This window comes from Dendropsophus ebraccatus, chromosome 3, assembly GCF_027789765.1.
Source record: "Dendropsophus ebraccatus isolate aDenEbr1 chromosome 3, aDenEbr1.pat, whole genome shotgun sequence".
Taxonomy (NCBI): domain Eukaryota; kingdom Metazoa; phylum Chordata; class Amphibia; order Anura; family Hylidae; genus Dendropsophus; species Dendropsophus ebraccatus.
In genome coordinates, this window is record NC_091456.1 from 110,995,404 (window position 1) to 111,015,850 (window position 20,447).

Genomic DNA, 20,447 nt, shown 5'->3' on the forward strand with positions numbered 1-20,447 from the left:
ATGACGGAGGAGGGAGCGCCGTGTCTCAGCAACTGAGTGCGTGTATACGTGTGTAAACTAAGCCAGTACCATAGTGTGTATTAGACTAGTTGAGAAAGGACACGTGACGAAACGTGTCCTATCTGTTTGTCTGTACATGGATTTATAATTTTTGGGAAATAAATCACTTTTGTAGAAGACGAGTGAGTGCCGGGAACTTCTTCTGTTTATCAAAATACACTTTTAGGCACTATGTATAAATTGCCAAACCAATATGCAGCCTGCAATCCCAAAGATAATTTTTGCTGTGGCTGCAATGGTGTCTATGGATAGGAAAATGCTTGTTGCAAATATGCTAGTGTAAGGCCTTATTCACACGTTCCGTAATTTACGGATCCGTATTTCCGTATCCGAGTTAGTGCACATTGAAGTCTATTGGGCTATTCACACGATCAGTAGCAGAAATGGATGAAAATCAATCCGTAAAAAAAAAAGGACATGTCCTAGTGCGGACCGGGTGCGGACCCAGATTTTTTCACGGATGCTCTCATTGACATCAATTGTCTACGGATTGTTTGCGGATTGCAACATGTTTGGCATCCGTATTTCCGTAGAAAAATATGGATAACTCATGCTCCTATTGTGCACAGCAGTATATAGAAGTGCTGAGATCTATAGTTCTCCGGATCTCCGGGCGGACAGCTGACGGAATTCCGCGGACATTTTCCGCGAGAATTCCTCAGTCTGAACCTGCGGCTGCATCAGACCCCCTCCTGCGGCGGCATCAGACCCCCTCTGCGGCATCAGACCCCCTCCTGCGGCATCATCAGACCTCCTCTGCGGCGGCATCAGACCCCCTCCTGCATCATCAGACCCCCTCTGCGGCATCAGACCCCCTCCGGCGGCATCAGACCCCCTCCGGCGGCATCAGACCCCCTCCTGCGGCATCATCAGACCCCTCCTGCGGTAAGGATGCGATCTCCTATGCGATCCTCCTGTGCCGTTCTGCCTTCAGTGCTCTTAATTGATTCATTGATACTTTCCTAACCACATATTAAACACCAATTTATTGAGCTAATTGGTAATGATGATTGGCAGCTGGGCTACAAAGGTACAAGTACCAATTACCTCAATAAATTGGGGTGTTGATTGTAAACACCCCAATTTATTGAGGTAATTGGTACTTGTACCTTTGTAGCCTAGCTGCCAATCATCATTACCAATTAGCTCAATAAATTGGTGTTTACTATGTGGTTAGGAAAGTATCAATGAATCAATTAAGAGCACTGAAGGCAGAACGGCACAGGAGGATCGCATAGGAGATCGCATCCTTACCGCAGGAGGGGTCTGATGATGCCGCAGAGGGGGTCTGATGCCGCCGCAGGAGGGGGTCTGATGCCGCCGCAGGAGGGGGTCTGATGCAGCCGCAGGAGGGGGTCTGATGCAGCCGCAGGAGGGGGTCTGATGCAGCCGCAGGAGGGGGTCTGATGCCGCCGCAGGAGGGGGTCTGATGCAGCTGCAGGAGGGGGTCTGATGCAGCCGCAGGAGGGGGTCTGATGCAGCCGCAGGAGGGGGTCTGATGCAGCCGCAGGAGGGGGTCTGATGCAGCCGCAGGAGGGGGTCTGATGCAGCCGCAGAGGGGGTCTGATGCCGCAGAGGGGGTCTGCCATTCATTCACTGCTCAGTTGAAGTCTGGTCCAGCAACGGATGGAATACGGATGGAATACGGATGTCCAATCCGCAATTTCTCACAGGTTGTTTTAGGACCAGAAAAAAATACTGAACGTGTGCATAAGGCCTAACTATGATGAACAAACCATTAATCTCTCTAATCTCAATGCCTATCTCTGTAATATCACTAATCTCAATGCCTATCTCTGTAATATCACTAATCTCACTGCTTATCTGTGAGATAGCTGTCTGTACAGAAAAGTGAGTGAGGAGACAATGGCGTCCAGAAAGCTGCATGGGGCCTACTCAAAATAGGTACATGCAGTCAGGTGACACACTGCGATAGCCATCTGTACAGCACAGTGAGTGAGTGAGTGAGGAGACAATGGCGCCCAGAACGCAGCACAGTAATTAATGGAAATGGCAGAGTGCAGGCAGACGATGCTACACTGCAATTGCCATCCACACAGCACGCTGTGACTTTTATGTGACATGGTCATGTGATTTTAGCAGCCAATGAGTCCCTTACTCCTCAGCAATAACATTTCTGCTCTGCACTGATTGGCTGGCAAAAAAGGCGCTCGAACGCTAACGCTAACAGTAAAATGTTCAGTTCGAGTTCGAGAGTTCGATCAACACTACACATAACGAGTTTGCAATGGATTTCATGCTCTGCATATTGTTACCATGAGATTCTATAGCCCTGAATTCTCACAGCGGATTTTAATCCTGTGAGAATGCTGTGGCAACTTTCTTTAACTACCTCTATGCCGGGCCGATAAAAATAATAAAGAAACCATGCTTACCCGCTCCCGTTCCTCTGGCGTGCTCCTGTCTGCCTCTTTTGGTCCCGGCTCACTGACATTCTGCAGGGCTTTAGACTCTAATGGTAACGAGTATCGCAGCGGATCTGCTGCAATATGTGCAGCTTGAAATCCTCTGCAAAATCTTTACATGTAAACATACCCTTAGGCTATGTTCCCCTTAGGCTGTGTTTCTCTTTTAGGCAAAATAACGGCCGTTGTTTAACAATGACGACTGCATTGTCATTATTGGCAGCCATCATTTTAAAATAATGGACTTTATTTAACAACAGGCGTTATTTTGCATAAAAATGTGTTGTGTAGACGTAGCCTTACACAGACTGTCAGTGAAAGAGCTACAATATGGCACTTCAGAGCACTTCTTTTTTTTTTGTTTAAAATACCAAAATGATTAATGATATATGTGTGTGGTTTACACTTCTAGATAATGGTCAGAGCTGCTGAACCATACAACAAAGTGTGATATCTCCTTAAAGGTGAATATTTATTAGCATTGCTGGAATCTGTCATATCCTGAATCAAAAGGAGAAGTAAATGTTGAAATACCACTGCTTCCTTTTTTTGGAGGCTAGTACTGAACTAGTGATAACTGACTCTCTATTGTCACAGACCAGGGTGAACTTGATACGCTGCATCGGTAAAAGGCAGAACTAAGAATTACGGTAAGACCCTGAAAACACTGTAGCTAGTTATCAGTAGTGCAAAATAATTAAAAAGAATAATTGTACTGCAAGGTTATTTTTCTATTATTTTCAGTTTGTTGAATATATATTATACTTTAATAGTTTAGCTTATTTGGGGTGCCCATCACAAAGGAATGTTTTATTCCTTTGTGATTGTTAGATAATGAACTCTATGACACCTTTTCTGTACAATGTATCAAGGTGTATAAGCTGAGAGGGATGGGGCAGTGCCCTGCAAGGATTGGGATGCCAACCTATACTGTGGCAAAAAGCAGTGGATGCTGTTTATTTCACTAGGTAACTAAGTTCAGGCCATTTACACTCATTTTAATAGGATTGGACACTAGGTTCTGTCCTGTCATGTCAAATTAGTGAATATAGCCTGAGCTCATTTACTAGATGACTTAGTTCAGTCATTGAAATGAATGGTATTCTCTCTGCCACAGTAAATGTTTCCACAACATCTTTTTTTGAATGTGCAATGCCAAATAATAGCCGTTATTCCATAATAATGGCCCTTATTGTACAAATGTCGGATGTCATTTTGAAATAACAGACATTATTTCCCCTCAAACAGCCAAAAAAAGATGCTGTGAGAACATTGCCTATATTGACATCCTGTTTTTGACAAGATGTTGACAGATACCTGTGTTGAGTTTTTTTTTTAGCCAGAAGCATCTAAAAAGCATGTGTAAATGTGCTGTTTCAAGTGAAAGAAAACAGCACAAAAAAGCTTTGTTTTAAATTTCCTTTTTGAATTAAAGCTACTAAAATCTGGCATTTTTCTAGAAAATGTTATCTGTGACAACGGCCTACTGGTTGTTTCTAGTACATAGGTTTTTGGGTTTTTTTTAAAGTTAAAGCCAGAAATGGATTCAGTATGATGGAAAAATACTGTATAAATCCGTCCTTCCTATATTCTCCATTTTCAACATATTCCTGAGAGATTAGCTGCACTTTTCATTGGTACCATCCTGGGGCACACTGAACATATTCATTAATTCTTATTTTGGGGATGTTTGATATTACCAATAAAATGATTCATAAAGTATTCTCTGTGAAGTATAAATTATGATTTTCATAGTATACAATGGTACCTTGGTTTAAGAGTAACTTGGAGCTGTAATCCCTCTCTCTCCGGACAGAGAATGCTGCTATAACGTGCCAATACAGTATATGCCCTGCTCATTCCTTCATACTCCCTGCAGCCTCTGTCAGCCCTTGTGTTTCCCATCCTCTCCATTCCTGCTATAATGTGCCTGCACTTACACTCAGCTATACACACTGCTGTATACAGAAGTTTCTGTCACTGTCCTCCTGCACAGCTCTGTGATTCTCACTTCCTGATTGATCCACACTCAACACACCCTTCCCCATTGCTGGCATGTGACCACACAGACCCCTGACAGAAGCCCTGCTTCTCTATTCTAGTCTGTTGTACTACGCTACTGCATTATGGGGATCTGCAGTTCCATCCTGTATCTACAAACTGCTGCTGTTTTTTCAGGTTACACTTACTATACATTATACTCCACATGCTGATTGCTATACTGTACAGTAACTTATAATATGACATATTCAGCTGTTTATACATGTTGGTTTCATCTATTCTACATGTTAAACAGAATAAAGAATCATTATTTTGGGGTGGGGATCCAATTTTCTGCATTTCAGTGATTTCTAATAGGAAAATTTGCTTTGGTTTATGAGAGAATTAGGATTACATGCATGGTCCCAGAACGAATTTTGCTCGTAATCCAAAACACTGTATTTAATTACAGTTGAGCTAGTATCAAGTGGATGTTCTAGTAAGGGACTTAGCCCAGTGATTGCTTTGATAATACACTAAAATATGTCTGTGTTAGAATTTTATGCCTGTCATCATCATGCAAGGCCTAATAGGCATGTAAATTCATTGGCACCCTACCATCATGTTGTGGAGATACTGGTGGGATGATAGAGGGAGCATTTCCCTTTTATTATACATAAATACATACAAAAAAAAAAGTTCCTGGGTGGGAAGTAACGCGTAGGGCATCTTGGGCCACCACAATGTCGCTCTTCTCCCTCTTAATTTTGAGTCTCTGGTAGCACTTATTTATTTTCCTGTATATAGTTTTTTCTGTGCAAATAAATTTATAGAGCACTTTATGTCACTTAGACATTATAATCATTTGTTGTTGTTGTTTTTTTTTTGGATTTGTTATATTTGAGGGTCTGAGCTTTAATTTTCCATCTCATTACCATGTAGGTCCTGAGAGACATCATATTATACAGGGGTCTCTTATGATTGGGTTTGATTTTTTTCCATTACATCCTTTGATATTTCTTTTTATCTTTTTTTGTATTGTATAATAAAGATTTTCTATATATGTGATAATTTGGTTGGTGTGCTGCCTTTATATGACATACCCCTTTTTCTGGTTTGTGAATTTAGCACTCTTTTGAAGGTGTTAAGCCTATTGAGAGAAGCTCCAGAGTTTTATACCAGCGAGTTAGGAGTTTGACATCTTTCTTATCAGTGTCTGATAGTTGAATCCCCAACTCTGTTTCCCAGGAGGTAAGAAAAAACGGCAGCTGGGGGGCAGTTTCCTATAAAAGTTGAGAATTGAAGTACGCGAGACGTAGCTTACTCGTAGCTCTAGAGAGACAGACTTTCTCTGTCCACTGTAATTCCCTTTTAGCTTTCTGGGACATCAGGTATGCTATGCATGTCTGTCTAATTTGAAGGAGTTGCAGGAAGTTCAAGCTCTGCGGTGACAACAGGGACTGGATGTGCTGATCAGTGGGGGCCATGTTGTCCTTCATCAATGTGGACATAGTAACAGTATCCAGAAGATCCCACAGAGTGTCTCTGGGAAGGTGGGATGTAGCAATTATATTCAGTAGTAGGGAAGCGGGGGTAAGGGGGGAAATAGTAGCCAAAGGTGACAATATATATTTGTGCCTCGTTCGTAGAGTACCTTTTAGAAGAGGATTAACAATGGAGTTAATGTTAAGATTTGTAGGCTTCCAGAGCAATTTTTTTCCTCCAGTTCCGAACCTCGCAGAAGGCCCCCACCGTCACTATGTCCACCCACCTCTGTATATGGATCGTTTTGTAGTACATCTCTACGTCTGGTAAGCCCAAGCCTCCTCCTATTTTTTTCTGTATGAGGGTATGTTCACACTGAGTAAATCAGGTGGAATTCGGCAGCGAAACTCTCCGCCGCAGAATGCTGCCTGCCTATCTATAGGAGAGCTTGCACGCCTCAGCAGCTAAAAGAATTGACATGTCAATTTGCCTCATTTACTCAGTGTGAACATACCTTAAGCGTGGCATGCAAAACCCTAGATCTCCTTTGATTCCACAAAATTAGCGTCTCATCTCCTTAGAGGAGGAACAAGGTAGGTCCATGGGTACCATAGACATGTTATATAGAATTATTGGCACTATATATGATTATCCAGGATAAGAAAGGCATTTGGAAAGAGGATAGAAGCTGAGAGATCTTGGATAGAAGGGCCTTAAAATTCAGATCATAAAGGGAACACAGAGAGGAGGGAATATTAATTCTCAAATATTTTAGAGAGCGTTCCGGCCACTAGAACGGCAAGATGCTTCCTCGCCCACAATTTTTGAGAGGGTCACAACAGGCTTTTACCCACAATTATAATGGGGGTCACAACAGGCTTTTACCCACAATTATAATGAAGGTCACAACAGGCTTTTACACACAATTATATGGTGGTTCACAACAGGCTTTTACCCACAATTAAAATGAGGGTCCAAACAGACTCTTACCAACATTTATAAGGTGGGTTACAAGAGGCTGTTACCCATAATTATAAGGTGGGTTAAAACAGACTTTTATCCACAAATAAAAGGTGGTTCACACAACAGGCTCTTACCCACAATTATAAGGTTGGACACAAAAGGCTCTAGCCCACAGTTTTTATGGGGGTCACCATCAGGCTCTTTTCCCCAATTAAAAGGAAGGTTGCCACCAGTCTCTAGCACAAAATTTTCATAGCATGTGCATGAGGCTCTTCTTAAAGGGGAACTCCACAAGGAATACTGTTTTTATATTAAAAGTTATATAGATGTGTCTATATAATGTATTACCATATCTGTGCAGTTCTGCCACACTGGTAGCTGATTAACATCCAGGAAGTGAAGAAAACTGGCCTATGTGCCAATCCACATTGTCTCCTGCTCCCACTGCTCTCCCCCCTTAGGAGACAAAGATGCTTCTGTCTCACATTGTGTGCTTTTGCTGAGCACAGAATGATGATGCAGACAGGGGTCAGGGTGTGATGTCACAGAAGGCTTGGCTGGATCCCCCAATCCCCTGAGTGATTCACCATCTCTGACTGTCCAGAAGAGGGTGCTGCAACTTCACAATTGTGCAAAAGTGACATTAGGGCTATGTTCACACATGTTGGAGCCTCATTGCAGTACTGCAGCGTCTTCACAAAAATGATGCAGTAACACAATTAAATGATACTAAACGGCACAGAGTATCAGAGCCGGCACTGCCAATCCCACCTGGACAAAAAAACGAGGCATAAACAGTATATCCTATGTAAGATAGTATTGGATAAAGTCCTTATTGTGGGGCTCAACCTTAAAGATAAAAGATGCTTGACCATAATATGTGCGTGGAGATAAAAATTAACCCCTAAAATGCTGCCATCACGACTCATTGCAGTGTTTAAAGGGAACCTGTGACCCACCCCCCACCCCCCGTACTGGGACAGAGCCCATCCAGCCCCCCAGTGCAGATCCATATACTCACCGCTTCCGAGAAATCGGACTCATCTCTGGGAGCGCGTGCGCGGCTTTGGACGGAGATATCTCGTCGGCGGGAGCGGGTCCAGGAACGGGATTTCTCGGAAGCAGTGAGTATATGGGTCTGCCCCGCGGGGTCGGACGGGCTCTGTCCCGCCATGGGGGGTGACAGGTCTCCTTTAAGTGTAAGTGACAGGAGCATCTCCTGTCATGTACCGATCGGGACCCCCACAGGGTGTCTGACGCATGGCCTGACTGACGAAGGTCTCTTACCTTGCTCCGTGCAGTCAGGTCTTCACTAGAGATAAGCGAACATGCTCATCCGAACTTGGTACTCCTTCGAGTATTAGGGTACTCAAAGGTGCTTGGTACTAAGGGCGAGAATCTCGAGGAAATGGCATCTTGCTCTTCCTGCATGTTTGGCGGCTTTTTCTTAGACAATCAACATGCAGGGGAGGCTTCGGGACCTCCTAGCATCACGTGGGAACCCCTGCACGTCGTTAGCAGTGACTGTCTGGCCAGATCAGATGACCTGGGCATATAAGAATCAGGTCCTGTGATGCTTGCTTCAGACGCAGGGTGGATGAGCTTAGGGAGAGAGCTGCTATGTATCAGGGAGAATGTTAGGGTGGGGAAAATAGTATCTGTTAGTCAGGATTCATCCACAAAGAACCCAACAGTCCTTCTAAGGGCTACAACTAAATTTTTTTGGCCTCCTCTTGGCTGCTGGCTGTGACTTGTAGTGCAGCTACCGCCATCTTGGCTGCACACTGTGCAGAGCAACAGGTGCCAGAAAGGGGACAGCAGGTGGTCCACATAGACCCCAAAAAAAATTGTCCAAAGTCCTCTCAGTACTCATTTTTGCTGCTGCTGTACCTTGGCTTGCTGGGATCTGTAGTGCAGCTACACCTATCATGGCTGTGCAATGTCCAGTGTAACGGGTGCTATAAAACAAACAGCACCTGGTACACACAGACTCCATAGACTATACCAAAAGCCCACCCAGTACTAATTTTTGCTGCAGCATCTTGGCTTGCTGGGACCAGTAGTGCAGCCACACCTATCCTGGCTTTGCAGTGTGCAGTGTAATGGGTGCTCTAAAACAAACAGTACCTGGTACACACAGATTCCATAGACTACACCAAAGGTCCACCCAGTACTCAGTTTTGCTGCAGCATCTTGGCTTGCTGGGACCTGTAGTGCAGCTACACCTATTCTGGCCGCATACGGCAACTTGTGCTTTTTTTTTTTAAACACGTTTTTTTTTAGACTCGCATAATACTGGTGTGTGCTCCTCCTTTCTATTTACAACAGTCTAGTTAATACATTTTTGCTCCAGTTATATTTACTCCAGACTAGTGTATACGTGTTTGCTCTCAGATACATTTACTCCAGTCCAGTGAACAAGTGTGTGCTCTGAGGTACATCAACCGTAGTCTAGTAAATACGTTTTTGCTATCTGTTACATTCACTTCAGTCTAGTGAATCAGTGTGTCCTCTCAGTTACATTCACTTCAGTCTACGTAATGTACGTATGGAAGCAGGGAGATGTGCGGCTCGTGTACAGAAGAGCGCCGCCCATCTCACCTGCGGGCAAGGCGTGATGACGTAATCTTGTCACGCGCCACCCAGGAGAAGCAGCAGTCATTACAGGAGAAAGAAGAGTCCCGTCCATCATTGGAACGGAGGACAGGTGAGTGGGATTTTTTTTTACTTGGATTTTGGTACAGACTAGGGGCACTACTGTTTCAATAATTTTTATTGAGGGTTTTACATAAAATTTTAACATAGTGCATGTAAAAGTTGCAAGATACAGAAATAACGCAGATATAATAGCAAAATTGTCTACAGAGTATACAGAGTAAAATAACTAGTATCAACGCTGTTCCACGTAGTTAGTTTGGTTTAAACAAAATCTATAACCTAATGCTTGAGTAGCGAATAAGGAAAGGAGAGAAAATAAAATGTTGCATAGCTATTATGGGTTTAAGATATGAGAGGAGAGAAAAGGAGAGAAAATAAAATGTTGCATAGCTATTATGGGTTTAAGATATGCTTAAGTTGAGGTTCCATTGAATATGTTGCCAAAACCGCGGTATAAACAATAAGGTCAAGCCAATCTAACATATTGCTAATTAGTTACCAATAGCTATAAAAATTGCAATAGCAAACAATCATAATAAACAAGGTAATTTCTCATAAAAGCATTAGGCATCAATCAAGCAATATACAAGGTGCGGGAAACAGGACGCTGCGGGTCTCCCAGTATAAGGGGAGTAATGCAGCGACAAAATTGGAAGGGCAAACAGTCCGGTTTTGACTGAAGAGAGAAATGCTGAGAGTTGTAGATCATGGTCCGCCTTATGGGGTCCTGCACAGGGAATGCGGTAGATCACAGTTTCGTCCATTGCAGAAGCTTTTTTAGTGAGCCGCAGCGCCGCTCAGCGATGGTGTTGCTGTATTTCCTCCATGTTGACACGCAAGTTTGCTATCTTTTAGGAATTGGAGGCCAGCTTCAACATCCGGTAGTAAAATAGAACCAGAGTCCTGGCGGAGTACCAATCCGCCCGATTTCCCCCATCTGTATGGTATCCCATGTGACCTTAGGGAGGCAGTAACTGAAGAAAACTGCCGTCGCATGGCCAAGGTGTGAGCTGAAAGGTCTGGATAAACTGAGACATGAGCATACCTGGGAGACGTAGCAGTTTGCTTCCTGGTAGTTGCCAGGAATTGATTTCTAACATAAAGATCGCAGTCTCACAATGACGTCACATGGTGCTTCCGAGGGAACATTGTCAGGTTTGGGAACCCGATATGCCCAGTCAATAAGTAATTCGCCTTTTTTGAGAGATGGTTCCATATGCTCAATAAAACCCCTGTTAAAAATTAGGAAGCTCAGAGACAGGGATTGATTCAGGGACACCTCTTAATTTGATGTTGTGGTCTCTCATGCGGTTGTCCACAGCAGCTAATGTTTGTTTAACCATAGCTAAATCCAACTCCAGTTGATAATGAGAAGCTAATAGAGAGTTGTGCTTATGAATGACTGAATATAGCGTGTCTTCCAGGCATTGAATCCTTTTTATAGCCGAACGTACTGATTCAGATAATGCGGAGGTGGCTCGGTCTATGTCTGCACGGATAGAGTCCCGGAGAGCTAACATCATCTGCTTTAATGAGGGCATTGCAGAAAGGTCCGAAGTAGAAAGTATGTCATCTAAAGGATCATGCGTTGCTGTTGCATATAACCCTTGTGCCGGGAGCGGTGTAAGCACAGAGACCGGTTGTTTAATGTCTTATGAGTTAACAGCAGGCATAGAGGCTACTGGAGTGCAAGGATGTACGTTCAAAGTCTCTGTAAATAGTGTAGGCAAATACAGGTCTGACAGTGAGCTGTGAGGGCTGACTTCACCGGGTGGTGAGAAAGGAGGCATCGGGAAGGGGGCGGCATATGGTGACAGAGAGTGTGGCTGCTGCCGATAATGTTGTGTAGCAGAGTTTAAGTTAGTCTGTCCAGCGCCACAGCCTGCTCCCCTCCTCCTCCGCTTCTTCTTTTTTAACTGAGAAGGGGTTGGTTGCTCACTGGCAAGGTCTTCTTTCGATGATCTGACAAGTCGGGAGTCAGAGGAACCTGCCTTGAAGCCTCCGCACCTAGGAAGAACCGGTCCTGCTGGTCGCTCATGTACGAGGCGGCGCCATCTTGATTTATTCTGGCCGACGGCATGGAGGAGAGGAATTTCCGTTTGGCGGGTGCTGAGGCTCTCCTCGATGTAGCCATCGGTATCGGGGATGAGTTGGGGAGATTAGATGTCTCCCCAGGTCATAAATAAGTCCAAGTCCGCTTTGTAACGCTTGGTAATCGCCCCTTGTGCAGGAGCTCCGGCGGTGCACGTCTGCTCTCCTCAGCGGCAAACCACGCCTCCCCTAGGGGCACTACTTTGGGGACAGAGGAGTTAATCACAATGGAGGGGAAGAAGGCCTAAAGAGAGGAACAGCAGCTGCATTTAACAACGAACTGGAAGTAGATGGGTGTTTTTTTGTTTTTTCTGTTTGTCGCAGGCACCATTATAGTATGGGGACACAGGGGGCACATAGGAGGCAGTATTATAGCATGTGAGCACTTTAACCCCTTAAGGACAGAGCCTGAAATGGCCTTAATGACAGAGACAAATTTTATGAATATGACCAGTGTCACTTTAGTCATTAATAACTTCGGGATGCTTTTACCTATCCGGCTGATTCTGAGATTGTTTTCTCGTGACATATTGTACTTTACATTTCTGGTAAATTGGAGTCGATAATCATAACAAATCTTTATGAAAAAAACCCAAATAATGTGAAAAAATGTGAAAAACTGCATTTTTCCAACTTTGAAACTTTTTTGCGTATACACAAAGTGGTTATACCACATAAATTATATATTAAATAGCATTAGCAACATGTCTACTTTATGTTGGCGGCATTTATTAAACGATCTTTAATTTTTTTTAGACAATAGGAAGCTTAAAACATTAGCAGCAAATTTCCAAATTTTCAGTAAAATTTCAAAATCAGATATTTTTAGGGACCTGTTCAGGTTTAAAGTGTATTTGAGGGGCCTGTATGTTAGAAAGCCCCACAAAGCACCCCATTTCAGAAACTGCACCCCCCACACTCTGCAAAAGCATATCCATAAAGTGTTTTAACCCTTTAGGGGAGTCACAGAAATAAAAGCTAAGTGTGTAAGAAATTTTAAAATTTTAATTTTCTGTGCAGAGATTTTATTGTAATCCAATATTTTTCATAATTATAAACCTATTACCAGAGAAATGCACCCAAATAATTATTGCCCCGTTTCTGCAGTTTATAGAAATACCCCATATGTGGCCCTATTGCGCTATTTGACGCAACCACAAGCCTCAGATACAAAGGAGCGCCTAGTGAATTTCAACGCCTCCGTTATATTTGGTCATTTCTGACTGTACCACTTCAGGTTGGCAGAGGCTCTGGGGTGCCAAAACCTAAAAAACACCCCTAAAGGGACACCATTTAGAAAACTACACCCCTCAAGGAATGTAACAAGGGGTGCGGTGAGCATTTGGACCCCACAGGTGCTTCACAGATTTTCCGAACAATATGGCGTGAAAAAAGAAAAATTTATTTTTTACACTAAAACGTTGTTCTAGCCTTCAATTTTTCATTTTCTTAAAGGGATAAGAGGAAAAAAAAGACACAAAATGTGTAGCGCAGTTTCTCCCGAGTACGGAAATACCCCACATGTGGCGATAAAGTGCCAAGGGGGCGCAGGACGAGCCTCCAAAGGGAAGGAGCGCCAATTGGCTTTTGGAAGCTGAATTTCACTGGAAAGGATTTCAAGGGCCATGTCGCATTTACAGAGCCCTCGTGCTGCCAAGACACTGGAAACCCCCCACAAGTGACCCCATTCTGGAAACTACACCCCTCAAGGAATCTAACAAGGGGCACAGTGAGCATATGGACCCCACTGGTGACGGGCACAAATGTGGAACAATGTGACGTAAAAGTAAAAATTTAATTTTTTCACTTTCATGGCACAAATGTGCCCGTCATCAAGGGGTCCATATCCTCACTGCACCCCTTGTTAGATTCCTTGAGGGGTGCAGTTTCCAGAATGGGGTCACTTGTGGGGGGTTTCCAGTGTTTTGGCAGCACGAGGGCTCTGTAAATGCGACATGGCGTTCATCATCCATTCTAGCCAAATCCAACCTCCAAAATCCAAATGGCGCTCCTTCCCTTTGGAGGCTTGCCCTGCGCCCACATGGCGCTTTATGTCCACATGTGGGGTATTTACGGACTCGGGGGAAATTGCTCTACACATTTTGTGTGTTTTTTTCTCTTTTAACCCCTTGTGAAAATGATAAATTCAAGGCTAAACCAACATTATAGTGTAAAAAATGTAATATTTCATTTTCACGCCACATTGTTCCACATTTGTGCCCGTCACCAGTGGGGTCCATATGCTCACTACACCCCTTGTTACATTCCTTGAGGGGTGTAGTTTCCATAATGGGGTCACTTGTGGGGGGGTTCAACTGTCTTGGCAACACAGAGGCCTTTTGAATGCAACATGGCCCCTTAAAATCCATTCCATCCAAATCCAGCCTTCAAAAACGAAATGGCGCTCCTTCCCTTCGGAGGCTTACCCTGCACCCGAATGGCGCTTTATGTACACAAGTGGGGTATTTCCGTACTCAGGGGAAATTGCTCTACACATTTAGTGGTTTTTTTTTATCTTTTAGCCCCTTGTGAAAATGAAAAAATCATGACAAGATTAATGATTTAGAGTAAAAATTTTACAAAAATTACACTAAATGTAATTTACACTAGCCTTGATTTTTTCCATTTGCACAAGGGGTTAAAAAAGAAAATTAACACAAAACGTGTAGGGTAGTCTCCCCTGATTACGAAAATACCCCATATGTGGGCATAATGTGCCATATGGGCACAGGGCAAGCCACCAAAGGGACAGAGCGCCATTTAGAGGCTGGAATGGAGGATGGAGGCCATGTCGCAATTACAAAGCTCCTGTGCTGCCAGGTCAGTAGATACCCCCGACAAGTGACCCCATTCTGGAAACTACACCCCATAAGGAATCTAACAAGGGGTGCAGTGAGCATATGGACCCCACTGGTGACAGGCACTTACGTAGAACATGTGCCGAGAAAATAAAAAATACAATTTTTTTCATTTTCACGTCCCAAATGTGGCCGTCACTTGGGGGCCATATCCCCGCTGCCCCCCTTGTTAGATTCCTTATCGGGTGTAGTTTCCAGAATGGGGTCACTTGTGGGGGGTTTCTACTGTCCTGGCCGCACAGAGGCTTTGTAATTGCATCATGGCATCCTCTAATGGGAATGGCGGCCATACCTATTTAGCTGGGAAAAAGGGACCATTCTAATTTATTTGGGGGTATTAGGCCAATTATTAGTTTATAAGGTTGGAAATGACAGGTGTCCATCAAATTCAATCTGTGTTGATCCAGAGGAAGGCAAAAAACCCTCGTAAGGCAGACGACAGTAGCCTCATCACAGGGAAAAAATTCCTTCCTGACTCCATAATGGCGATCAGAATAATCCCTGGATCAACGTGACCCCTGAAATAGGAATAAGGGACAGAATTTAGATAATGTAGAACCCCAGTGACGTGTGGTGCGCCTTGAAGCGATCCAATATGCAGAGGCCGGGGTGATCAGGACAGGCGTCACACTGGAAATGGTGTCCTTCCTGATCCCCCTGTTACGCCACACTCTGCACTTCTTCTGGGGTCTCCTGTTCTCCAGTGTGGGGGACGTCACCTGGAAAATGTTGTCCTGGTGCGATACGGGGTCCCTCATATCCAGAAGCGCTGGGTCCGCTCCATGGCTGCTAAATATTAGGGCGCTATTACTACTTCTGATATTTTCGTATCGTGCCGCAAGCTACAGTAGCTCGGGCAGCGAGGGACCGGAAGAGGGGGTGCTGGTATAAATGTTATCCCCGTACAGGTGGTGGTAACCTTTATCCAGCAGTGGGAAGATCAGTTCCCGGACGACCTTCCCACTTGTTCCGAGGATGGGGGGGGAGTGGGCATCTGGGGGCTGGATTCGGGTGTTCCTTCCTACATACACTCTAAGGGTACATGCACACTGCGGAATCGCGACAGATAACCCTTCGTGCATTCCGCAGTTGGCACCCGCCGGCGGACTGATGCAGGCGCACCTCTCCGTCCGTGTCATAGACTCCATTCTATGCACGGGCGGATTCCGCTCTCCGTCCAACGTGTTCATTCTTTGGATGGACGACGGAATCCGCCCGTGCATAACATGGAGTCTATGACACGGATGGAGACGCGCGCCTCCATCAGTCCGCCGGCGGGTGCCAGCTGCGAAATGCACAAAGGGTTATCCTTCGCCATTCCGCAGTGTGCATGTACCCTAAATCTGTAAGTGTACCCTGAGGTACTCTCACAGAGTTTGTAGAATTTCACACCATACCGTCATCTCTTATTGGGACGGTACTGGCGGAAAAGACGTGTCTGGGGGGCAGCGTACGCTACGCTACCCCCAGACACATCACTGGATGATGAGGATGAATGGAGGAAAGAACGATCCCCCCCATTCATCCTCACTGGCTGTTTCGGTGTCGGAGGCAATAATAACGTATCCCTCTGACACCGAAAACACCCTGGGGGCCATCTTTATATGGGGACTAGTATATGGGGTATGTAGTGGTGTAGTGTCAAACTTTATTCAATGTAGTGTGGTGTAATGTAGTGTTTTTTACGTGTTTTTTTTACAGTAAGTATAAAAAAATCTACACCAACAAAGGAGTTGCTGATAAATGCCGCACTTATGTGCGGCACTTATAAGCAGACCGTGGCAGTAGAATATAGAAAAAAAACACCCTACGCCAAAAAGGAGGAGTTGCTGATTAGCAGCGCACTTTCGTGCGATGCTAATCAACACTCAGCGGCGATAGGGTGCGGAAAATAGAAAAAAAAAATTGGGGAAAAAAAAAAACACTTTTTCTATATTCTGAATATCCCTGTAGCTGCTGATAAGTGTATTACACATATCAGCCGCTAGGGGGCAGCAGAGCGCAAAATCCGGAAAATGACGAGGCTGGAGCCGAAAATAGCCGAAAGAAGACGACGAGGACCGCCGGAAAGACCCGAAGACCGAACGGAATGACGGAGGACGCCGCGAACCCGGAAGCCGCCGATCAGGAGCCCGGGACAGGTGAGTAATGTACAAATACCTGCTCTGGACCCCTCGGCTACCTAGCGGAGGGGTCCAGGGCAGGTATTTACTATTTTGTGGGACTCTGATCGCCGTGCCACCGGCCCGATCGCCGTGAACGGCCGGCCGGCCGTTCACGGCGATCGGGCCGGTGGCACGGCGATCAACATTACTTTTTACAGTAATGGCGGTCGGTGCCGTCCTCGGACAGCACCGACCGCCATTTTTTTCCGGGTCATCAGGTCACCGATGACCCGGAAAGGTTCCGATCGCCGCTATTGGCTGATCTGAATTGATCAGCCTATAGCGGCGATCGTAAGCACGGGGGGTGTTAACCACCCCCCGTGCCGTGAAGCTACGATGGCCTGCTATGATTTATAGCAGGCCATCTTCCCCGACCGCTGTGTGTGAACACGCAGCGATCGGGGAAACATCGGGCGTAAATTTACGCCCTGATGCGCTAAGTACCAGGGCGCCAGGGCGTAAGTTTACGCCCGATGTCGTTAAGGGGTTAAGGCTGGGTTCACACTACATATATTTCAGGCAGTATTTGGTCCTCATGTCAGGTCCTCATAACAACCAAAACCAGGAGTGCATTAAAAGCAAAAAGAAAGGCTCTGTTCACATAATGTTTAAATTGAGTGGATGGCCGCCATATAACGGTAAATAACTGCCATTATTTCAATACAACAGCCGTTGTTTTAAGATAATAGCAAATACTTGCCATTAAATGACGGCCATCCACTCAATTACAACATTATGTGAACAGAGCCTTTCTGTGCTTTCAATCCACTGCTGGTTTTGGTTGCTATGAGGACCTGACATGAGGACCAAATACTGCCTGAAATATACTGTGTGTAAACCCAGCCTAACAGTATGGGGGCATTGTTACAGTATGTAGGCACAGGAGTTACTATAATCGTATACGACACAAGGGGGCATTTTTACTGTATGATGGCTTAGGAGGTATCATATTTGCATGGGAGCAAAGGTGAAATTATTACTGTATGGGGGCATTAGGGACATTATTACTGCATGGTGGCATTAGGGACATTATTACTGTATGGGGCACAGGAGGGATTATTATGGTTTGTTATCGTTTGGCTGGTCTCCCTGAGATCAGCGATCTGTTTCTCTTTCACCTGACAGCACTGACAGGCTAATGCTTATAAAAATGAAAAAAGCCTGGATTTCACCGGAATTCAACTCTCCACCTAGGGAAAGCAGCTCAAAATGAAGATTCTTTATGTATCCTCTCCTTCTCCTCCTCCTCCATTTCTTCTTACACAAGTGCTGAGCCAACAGGCAATTTTTCAAAGGGCCAACTGGCTCTCTTCAAACAATGTTTGCGGAGGGCCACCTACAGGCCCTCTCTCCAATCAATTTTTTAGGAGGGTCAACTACAGCCTTTTGACTGCAATCTAATTGGTGACTCTGTGGTCACCGCCATGTTGTGTCAGGCAAAATTTTCAGGTGGTTCACCTGCTACCTCAGTTGAATTTAGTGACTCTGTTGTCACCACCATGCTGTGTCTGACTAAATTTTTGGGTGGTACACCTGCTACCTCAGTCGAACTGGGTCAATCTGTTGTCACCACCAAGCTGTGTCAGGTAAAATTTTTGGGTGGTTCACCTGCTACCTCAATCAAACTTGGTCATTCTGTTTTCACCGCCATGCTGTGTTAGGCTAAATTTTTGGGTGGTTCACCTGCTACCTTATCTAACTTGGTCACTCTGTTGTCACCACCATGCTGTGTCAGGCTAAATTTTTGGGTGGTTCACCTGCTACCTCATCTAACTTGGTAACTCTGTTTTCACTGCCATGCTGTGTCAGGCTGAATTTTTGGGTGATTCATCTGCTACCTCATCTAACTTGGTCACTCTGTTGTCACCGCCATGCTGTGTCAGGTTAAATTTTTGGGTGGTTCAGCTGCTACCTCAGTCAAACTTGGTCACTCTGTCGTCAACGCCATGCTGTGTCAGGCATAATTTATGGGTGGTTCAGCTGCTACCTCATCTAACTTGGTCACTCTGTGTAACGCCTGGAGTCGTGGATCCACTGAACCGTCACTAGCGATGGTAGTAACCGCACCAGGGAACGGAGTCTAAGGGGCCGCTGGTTTTCACCAGAGCCCGGCGGGATGGGCTTGATGCGGCAGGCGACCCCCAGGTCGCTACCCCTGGCTTGGTTGCTAGTGACAGCAGGCGAGGCGTAGCAGGAGCAGTAAGCGTAAACGCAGGTGGCAGGCAATGCTCAGGAACAATGGATAAGCAGTGGACAGGGACTAGGGACCGGGACAGCGGACAGGGACTAGGAACAAGGACTAAGGTAGGAACAACAGGGAGCTGGGCCAAACGCTATGGGAAACATGACGAGGCTCCAACACGAGGGACAGGGCAAGCTGGGATTTATAGGGAGTGATTAGTGCAACTTCCAATTAGGGGCGGACTGGCCCTTTAAATCTGAGACAGCCGGCGCACGCGCGCCCTAGGAGGTGGGGACGCGCGCGCCGGCCGGCACAGACGGAGACAGGAGCGGGGCGAGGTAAGGCGCCCCCCGGGGCCGAACAGGCAGCAGCGTCGGGTCCCTGCACATGGACCCCGGCGGCTGCATGGGGAAGAGAGAGGTTGCGGCGGCGGCCCGGAGCACAGGACGCCGCCGCGGCCGTGACACTCTGTTGCCAACGCCATGCTGCTATCTCAGTCTAACCTAGCCACTCTGGGGTTCACCGCTATGCTGTAAACTGCAATCTCAGTCTTAAAAAGTCATCTTGGGATTTATCCCCATGCTGTAAACTGCAATCTCAGTCAAACTATGTATTTAGGGGTTCACCACCAAGGTGTGCCAGACTACAATTTTAGGGGGTTCACATGCAATCTCAGTCACAGTCATTCAGGAGTGCACCACTGTGCTTTTTCAAACAAATTGTTTCTAAGGGTCACCTCCAGGCTCTCACACGTGATTTTTTTGGAGGCTCGCCACTACACTGTCACCCAAAATTGTCTTGAGGGTCACCACCAGGCTGTTGCCCAGAATTTGGCGTAATGGTGTGACTAGGCAGTCTCAGAGCCATCCATACATGCTGCCCCTGCTGTTTCCTGTCTATTTCCGTGGTATTTCCATCATTTTCTGAGGTTTCCAGGTTTTCAGGCAACCTTCCTGTGCAGAGCTTTGGCCCCCTGCCAAAATGTTCAAATCCCCTATTGACTTCAATGGGGTTAGTTATTCGAAACAAGCACCTGAGCATCGGGAAAAATTTAACTCAAATAACGAGCATCCGGGCATTTTATTAGTCGCTCATCTCTAGTCTTCAGTCTTCTGATAGAGTTTGCCACAGGCAGGCTCTATCAGAAGATTGACGATAACACTGATCCCTGCTAGGCTATGGCATAGCAGTGATCAGTGAATGCAATCTATTGCATGTATATAAAAGTCCCATAAAAATATGTTAAAAAATAAATAAAGGTTTTTAAAAATCACCCAAAGCCCCTCCCCCAATAAAAGTCTAAATCACCCCCACCCCCCTTCCCATTTTATAATTAAAACACACATAAATAATACAATTGATTAACATATGATATCCCGTAGCATGTGTAATTTTCCGATCTATTAAAATAAACCAATATTATTCCCGCAAGGTGAATGGCGTGAACAAAAAGCAGTAAAAAAAAAACACAAGGATACTAATGAAAACTAGAGATCATGACGCAAAAAATGACACCCAATACAGCCCTGTGGGTGATAAAATAAAAGCGCTATAGGAGTTACAATAGGGCCATTGTAAT

At 45.3% G+C, this 20,447-nt stretch overlaps 1 protein-coding gene across 1 annotated transcript in view; it reads left to right on the forward strand.

Moving 5' to 3' along the window:
• Positions 1 to 3,051: 3,051 nt before the first annotated feature.
• Positions 3,052 to 20,447, forward strand: part of LOC138787286 (leucine-rich repeat-containing protein 25-like) — a 68,910-nt gene continuing 51,514 nt past the window's right edge. Inside the window, exon 1 of the mRNA XM_069964512.1 lies at positions 3,052 to 3,136. The gene's annotated coding sequence lies outside the window, so the exon portion shown is untranslated. The remainder of the gene's footprint in view (positions 3,137 to 20,447) is intronic.